Consider the following 8,678-nt stretch of genomic DNA (forward strand, 5'->3'; position numbering starts at 1 on the left):
TATGTAAATTATTAATATAAAATATAATAAATAAAAAATTAAGCTTTATTTAGTTAACAAGAAGTACAACACATCTTAAATAAAAAGTATTTAAGGACGAACCCTTCTTAACTATTATACTTATACATATATATTTGAGAAAATTCCACTCCTCTCCCTTGCGAGATACTAAAATGACACTCCCTTCCATTTTATTTTATAAATGTACATTTTCTCCCTTCTAACTTTTAAAAAACCTCCTCTTTAATCTATTTTAAATTTTTTGTGTTAACTAATGTTAACTTTATCCATTTTTTAAGAAAAAATAAATTATTTTTTGAAAAAATATCCATTAAACAAAATTTTATTTTTTATCATTAAATTTTACTTACCAAAATATCCTTTAATAAATTATTCTTTTATTAATTAAATTGTATTTTTATATAATTTAATCAATAAAAGAATAATTTATTAAAGGATATTTTGGTAAGTAAAATTTAATGATAAAAAATAAAATTTTTGTTAATGGGTATTTTTTTTAAAAATAATTTTTTTCTTAAAAAATTGATAAAGTTAACATTAGTTAACACAAAAAGTTTAAAATGGACTAAAGAGGAGGTTTTTTAAAAATTAGAAGAGAGGAGAATGTACATTTATAAAATAGAGGAGAAGGGAGTGTCATTTTAGCATCTCGCAGGGGAGGGGGTGGAATTTTCCCTATATATTTTATAAAACAAATTATTTGTAAGCAAAATAAAAATGAAAATTCAAATCAATTTGTCTATACATTAAATATAGAACAAAGTCTGAATGCAAGTAACAGATAAATACAATGATATTTTGAAAAAATTTACGAAACTAGCAAGAGATTATAGTATTAGTTATTTGGAAATTGGAGGTACAATATCCATTTTTATTTTCAAACGCAAAAAATGTGTAAAGAGTAAAGACTCATGATATAAACTAAAATTGACAATATTTTTAAGGATAAAACTTATCTAAGCCCAAAAAACCCTATAAACCCTTAAAATAAATAAATATATAAAAAAAAGGCTCTCCTTTTCCCTCTGGTTTGGTCTCTGGATGCCGGACGTTACGTTGTTGCAAATTTGCATTATTGTTCCTGCTGCACTTGTGGACGGACCTCTATTCCAATAAATGATTCGTTTTTTCTTGCTATAGAAACTGAAATGCAACTCTGAATCTGTCAATGTGGCTCAGCTTCATTTGTTTATTTTATGTATTTATGCCATCATCACTTAAATTTGCATTATGGGCAGTTTACAACTTAAGAGAATTGTGGTTTGAGTCCCATTTAGAATAATTAAAAAATATATTCATGAAATTTAAAGACGACACATATTCGTTTACATTGATCTTTAGATGTAACACAATGATTCAGAATTAAACTCATTTTGTAAATCTAAAATTGGACCACAAGGGTACCGAATGATTTCAATAGATTTAACCGCAAATGAGTCCTAGTGATAACATGGAAAAATATGTTCCTAAGTTTCAACAAAATATAAACACTACATAGAGATCATGAAGTCGAAGGAGTCGCTTTACCTGACGGCCATCACTGCTATTGCTTCTATAACTCTGTCCAAGACGAAATTGAACCTTTTTTGGTGGGGGGAGAGAGGGGAAAAAGAAATACTCAAAAAGAGAGAAAGGGGAATTCAAGTAAACACTAAAAAGAGCAGAGGATTACGTTGTTCACTCTCTATCTTTGGAAAGCACAACAATAAGGAAATAGTTCAACACCCCTTTTCCTTATGTTTTGTCAGAAAGGGGAACACACTAACAGAGTTAAACACGATGGAGGTTTTTTATAGAGAAGATGGAGGTTCTTCTACAGAGAAAACTAGTATTTTTTACCGTAAATATACCAAACTTTATTAACAATGGAATATAATAAAAAAATCTAAATACTTAATTGCAATATGTAGCCAAAAGTCATAAATAAAAAAATAACACATGATAGTAACAACAAAAATTTAAAAACATGTTACTGTATTCATTCTCAATTTGCCATTTTAAGTTTGTAACAATGTAACCTACTGAACGTAGGTGTTTGTAGATAGTAGAGTAGGTACAAAAGCAAACTTCTTATCGTTTTAATAATTTTCTTGAGTTCTCACGGATAACAATAAAAACACTATTTGTTGTCTGTGTCTCATTTTGCCATAATCAATTAACACCTTTCTTTTCTCTAAAATTTTAATATTCCTTTCACCAATGTGGAGTTATTAGATATTTTATTTTGGTGAATGCTACCCAACCATCTCTAAAATAACATGTAAGTTATTCTTTATTAGATGTCACATTGTAATTGGTCCTTATCTTAATCATAGTTGAGTTATTTTATAATTTATTATTTTTAAAATATCAAAGCTCCACTATCGTTAATTGAAGCACATTCCATTCCTCCATTCTTTATCACTTCATTACCTAGATTTGGTCCTTCCAAGCACCGTCGCGTTCGTGACAAGAAGCGCCAACGTCATCGCCATACCCTCCCACACAACCTCTCTTTTCAGTATAGCCAGCGCCTCTTTTTGCTGTGAATCACTGCTTACCCATATAATTAATGGTTAATTTGGTTATTAAATGTTTTTATTAAAAAACATATCTTTATTTAATTACGTGATGGAACATATATTTATATGTAAAATATAATATAATAAAATAAATCTATTCAAAGTATTTAAAAGTATAATTAAAATCATGAACATATAAATACAATAATAAAATTTGTACTCCAAACAAATAAACATATTTTTTTTATCATACATATATTATTTAAAAATAAATATATTATTAAAATTAATAACAGAAATTTAAAATGATAAAATTTAACTTTTTTACCGTATTTTTTATAGTATTTTTATTTTTTAATTTTTAATTTATTAGTACTTTATTATTTAATTAATAATTAAACAAATTATTTGTATGAAAAATTATTTTTTATATTATATTAGAGAAGACCAATATAACAATTTAAAAAATAAATTGTATAAATATTTAAGAGATAAATATGAAAACTTCAGCAGCTGGTAAGGTTGGCTCTGAAGTTGTTGCTTTAACAAACTTTAATGCTGCTGTCACTCCAGCGTCTACCACCGCCTCTGCCATGATTTCAAGCTGTGAAACACTCTCTTGAGAGGGCTGAGTTGGTTGAAATGTTGGTGGACTTATTCCAAGGCTAAAGGAAGGCCTTTCATTTTCCCTTTGCGTAGGTTGAGCAGCACTACAAGATGACAGATATTTAACAATGATATTAAACAAAAATGATATTAATCATTATAGTGAACTGAAATCCAAACTAATAGTGAACCTAAATCCAAACTTACAGTTAACCGAAATGATATTAAACAAAAATGATATTAAAGAAAAGCAAGTAACATACCTATCAAATGATGACAAGATTAGAGTTTTTTGTTCTGATTGCCATGCCATCAGAGGTTCTTGGGATTGTTGCTGTTGTTCTTCATCGGAAATTTTATAGACATAGTCATCTTTGAAAAACTCTTCAATAACAGAACTCGTAAGAGACACCGTAATATCCTGTTTTTTGGGTTCTAGAGGGAAGCTATAAAAAACAAAAGAGAGTCCAAAGACAAGAACACATTGAATTCATTTCAGATTTCAACTGAACCATAATTAAACCATGTATAAGTAGTAAATATTATCGGTATTTATATTTAGACTCCCGGGTCATCTCCCTAGGAACTAATGCCAATGAGTGCATAAAATTGGTTGTGAGAAAGCAAGGGGTTTTCAATGATAAGGAAGCAAACAAATAAAGAGATAAAAGAACAAGACAAAATTGCAATTAATAAACTAATAAAGGAATAAATGAACTATGTATGTAATATAGACAAATAATGCTATAAAGTGATGAAAAAAAAATGGTTTAAAACATAAATGAGACTTTGACTTGGGACGAGTTATAGAATTCCTTCCTTGCCATAACCACAACTATGATAATTGTGATGGATTAATCTCACTAAGTCAACCCTTAACATCGAAGGATAAGTTAAGTGAGTATAGTTGTTATTAATCCACAAGTCCTAACTAACTTACCAAATTAATTGGTAAAAAGCTAGCGTTAGTGGAAACAATAACAACCAACAACCCAAGAATTATCACTAAATGTTGGACATTATGGCTCTAGTAAAACATACACTCATTTTTCCCAAGGCAAGGGGTGGAAATTACCCCATAATTAAAATTGGCATTTCATCAAACACATAGAGGGCATAATCATAAAACATGGCAAAATTAGAAAATTGATAAAAAATAAGAACAACCAAATGATCAAAATCAACAAAAGCAACTCAATAAACATATAAAGATCATCAAGCATCAAATTTATTAACTAAAACTCAAAATTGCAAAACTATGTATATATTGACAAAGAAAATGAAAATGCAAGAAAGTGTAGAACAAGTAGTGTAATTAAAAGAGAAATTAAGGAAATACTTACAATGTAATTGCTATAATTCCAAATCAAAACTTGAAGTATAAAATGCTACAAACCCTAATTAAACCTAAGAGAGAATTTTCTAATCTAAAAATGAGCTCCTTTTGTTATGTGTTGTTGCTCTTTCATATAGCCTTTGATTTCAGCATCCAAGCCATCAAAAATGGGCCAAAAGAGCCCAAAAAACGCGAGTCCACGTGACTTTTTAATGGAGGCATGCGCTGGTACCTATGCGTATGCACAAAGAGTTATGCATACGCACACATGGCTGTGTGCTTCTCCTTTGTTTTCTTCATGTTTTCTCCCTTTATACATGCTTCCTTCCACTTTTGCCTTGCCAAACTTGCTTTTAAGACCTAAAATCACTCAACAAACATGTCAGGGCATCGAATTGTATAAAAGTGGGATAAAATTGATCAAAATAAGCATAAAATAGCATGTTTTCATATTTAGGCACAATCTAGAGAGAAAACACAAAAGCATGCTATTTAAGTGAATAAATGTGGATTTACATGATGAAATCCACTCAAATCAAACCAAAATACATCGTCAAATATAAATTCATCAACGGAGGAATGGAGGAAAGGTAAAATGGGTTGGTATTGATGTTAGGTTTAGAAGAGAGTAAGTTTAGGAAGGCTTAGAGTACCTACCCCTATGTATGGCTTTTGCTTACAAATTAAATTTTATAATTGTATGACGGAGTTCTAGGATTGCCTCTGGCATTCCCAGGACCTTATTTATTATACGCGTGGCACCTTTACCATGCTGAGAACCTCTACTTCTCATCCAATACTGTGTTGTTGTTTTTCAGATGCAGGTCGAGAGGCTCCTCGCTAGGCGTCTAGATTTCTGAAGCGGAGGAGTCCCTGGATTATTTTGGATTTTTTGTTTATATATATATATACCTATGAACTTAGCTTACTCTCCAAGAATTTTGTTTATTTTGTTCCTCATAGAGGCTACAAGAGAGTTAGGGGCTTAATTCTGTATTTTGGGTGTTGGGATACTTTATATATATATATATATTGTAAATATTCTCCGGCCAGCCTTGACTTCGCAGGTTGAGTCAGGAGCTAGTTCCTTTGTATTATTAGCACTCTTATGACTATTTACTTATTCCTATCTTCAACTCTTAAGTCTCTTAGCACGTAAGTAATTATATTTTCTCGAGCGCTGCGCTTTTTATTTTACGAATTTTATTTTGCCCGTTTTTCAAGGCTCATAGTTTATTATATTCTTTCTGCTATTATACGTATGTATTTTATTTTAGAGGTCGTAGCGTCTCGCTACCTCTGTTTTACATCCTAGGTGTAAAGTTCTGTGTGGTAGGGTGCTACATTTTTTATTCTTTATTTTTATATAAGATAATATATACTTTAATGTTAATATTATTTCTCTTTAATAGACACAAACATAATTCATCCATTTTTTTATACCCACTTCTTATGTTTATTATATAATATTATAACTTAGAATTCTTCTTTACTTTCCTTCTCACTTTTATGGTATTTTTTTTAGGTTATTTTATACTTTTGATATTCTCTTACTCTTTATTTTTATATAAAATATTATATAGTTTCAATATTAATGTTATTTCTATTTAATAGGCATAAATTAAATAATAAAATATAATTCATTTTCTTTTTATCTCTTCTTTTTACATAATCTTATATTTCTTATTCTTTTTCTTCCATTCTTACTAATGTTTTGTAGAAATATTTGAAGAATTTAATTGATAATCATAACTTTTTTTTTAGTTTTTTAAACATATGATAAATTCCTAAAATACTAAATCTTTATATTTATATTTTTTTATTTTTATTCTAATTATATTCATTAGTTATATTATTCATCTATATTTTTTTCTTTCAATAATTTATATATTTTATAAAACATATATCAATTTTATTTTTGTGTATTGTCCAAGTCTAAATCTAGTATTAACAAAATATATTATCGGAGAGTGACGTGTTAGAATTATATTGTCTTTTTAACGAGGTTGGCAAAGGAGTATAGGTGGTAGGTGTGTTCATGGTCCGGCCCGACTTGAAAATCCGGCTCGATTCCGAATTTTTTAGGGGCTAATTTGAGGTGATTTTATTGGGTTTATGGTCGGGTAAGGGTCTTAAAATAGACCCGGTCATTATTTCGGATCGGGTCCAACCAGGCCATAGCTCAGGTCATCTGAATTCGGTCTGGTGACCCGGTCATCATACACAATTAATATTTTGTGTTATTAGTGATGGATGATGACTATTTTTATGTGGAATTTAAGTATTATAAACCTTAATGTTTTATATTTAAAATGTATAAGACTTTAGACTAATGCATAATATTGTGTTATTTGTTAAATATTTGGTTTTATTAGACAATATTAGTATTGATTGTGGTTAACTGGTTATGCTTTAATTTTAGGGAAGGGTTGGTTCTTGTTATATTTTTCTAAGTGAATTTTACCATGTCAAATAATAGTTGGAGTCTTGAAATTTGGATATTTTCACATGCTAACTTACAAGAAGGTAAGATTAACAGCCCGATTTTTACCCGAAAGTGTACAAATTTCATCGGGTCTATAGTCGGGTTCGGGTCTAAAAAATAAGCCTGATATATATTTTGGGTCGAATTTGTATCACATCAAACCCAGTTTCACCCGACCCATAAACACCCCTAATAGGTGGAGGAACTTTGCGTGATATGTCGGCAGTATATATACGTCAACGTCTTCCACTGTCACATCATCGTCTTTTAAAGTCGTATTTCTTTTGGGGGTGTCTCTTTTACTAGAGTTTTTTATTTCTAATATTAGGATAGATTGTGGGTAATACCCAGAAATGAGGGGCTAATTTTTTTTACATTGGGTTATTATTGGTGTTTTTCATTAATATTATGATGTTTTGGTGTAATGTAGTGATATGGGATAAAAAGAAATCGTGAGTAACGATTTCAAATAAGACAAAAACTTTAAAAAAGTTAATAGAAATCGTTAATTACGATTTCAAATAAAACAAAAAAGAATAAGAAATCATGAGTGACGATTTTAATTTTTTAATTTAAAAAAATGTAATTTATGAAATCGTGAATAACGATTTCTTTTGTTATGCAAATCATAAGTAATTATTTATATTATGCATCACACTTGAGAAATACACCCATTTTAACTCATACCAACGTAATACACCCTTTCATCCATCATATAAAAAATAATTAACTTGAAATGAGGTTCCGAATGTGTTATGCACAGATATGGGTTTGATAATTGGGGTATTCAGAAATCGTTAATATCGATTTTAAAGAAATTGTGAATAGCGTTTTGTATTAGGAGAGAGAGTGTGGAAAGAAAAGCCGGAGGCGTTGGATTAGGCGCTAACGGCTAGGATCAATAAACAAAATGAGGGTACCGATTTCATGGGAGGTGAGTAGAGAGACGGTGGATAGCAACCGCAAGATGGGCGATCTATGGTTGGGAAGCATGAAGAAAATCGGTAATTCCGATTTGATGTCGTGTCCATGTGGCTCGCATGCGGTGAGCCCTTGTGTGGTCCGTGACTCCTCTCTCCGCAGACGCTTCCACTCATTATTGAGAAGACCAAAACACCAAAATATAAGTGTGTGTTAACTCTCTGCTCTCTGCTTCGGTTCCTTTTCTTTGTGCCATTGTTTCCATATGAAGGTTGTATGTTTTGTGGAACTCCAGATTTATCTTTTTTGAGATGGGGAAGAAAAAAATTTCAATGGATAAACATATTGTGAAATATCTTGATCATCCTTTATATATAATTTATTTTTTTCCTATAAAATTATTTATAATGTTAACATCAATTATAAGTTGCTTAAATGAACTTAGTGCTATTATAGAGTAAAAGTTAGTTATAATAATAGATTTGAGTGTAATAAGTTAATGTGAATATGATAGTTAATCTAAATAAACCCATAAGTACTCTGTTTTTAAGAGTTTAGTGGCTTTTTTATTTTTTTAATCGTTATTATCAATATCGATATAGTTATTATATGTTTACATGATAGTGTTATTATGGAGTAAAAGTTAGTTATAATTATAAATTTGACTGTAATAAGTTAATGTTAATATGAACATGATAGTTAATCCAAATAAACACGTTAGTATCCTATTTTTAAGAGTTTAATGGCTATTTTATTTTTTTAGTTATTATTATTATTATTATTATTATTATTATTATTATTATTATAG

Source organism: Arachis ipaensis, chromosome B01 (assembly GCF_000816755.2).
Source record: "Arachis ipaensis cultivar K30076 chromosome B01, Araip1.1, whole genome shotgun sequence".
Lineage (NCBI taxonomy): Eukaryota > Viridiplantae > Streptophyta > Magnoliopsida > Fabales > Fabaceae > Arachis > Arachis ipaensis.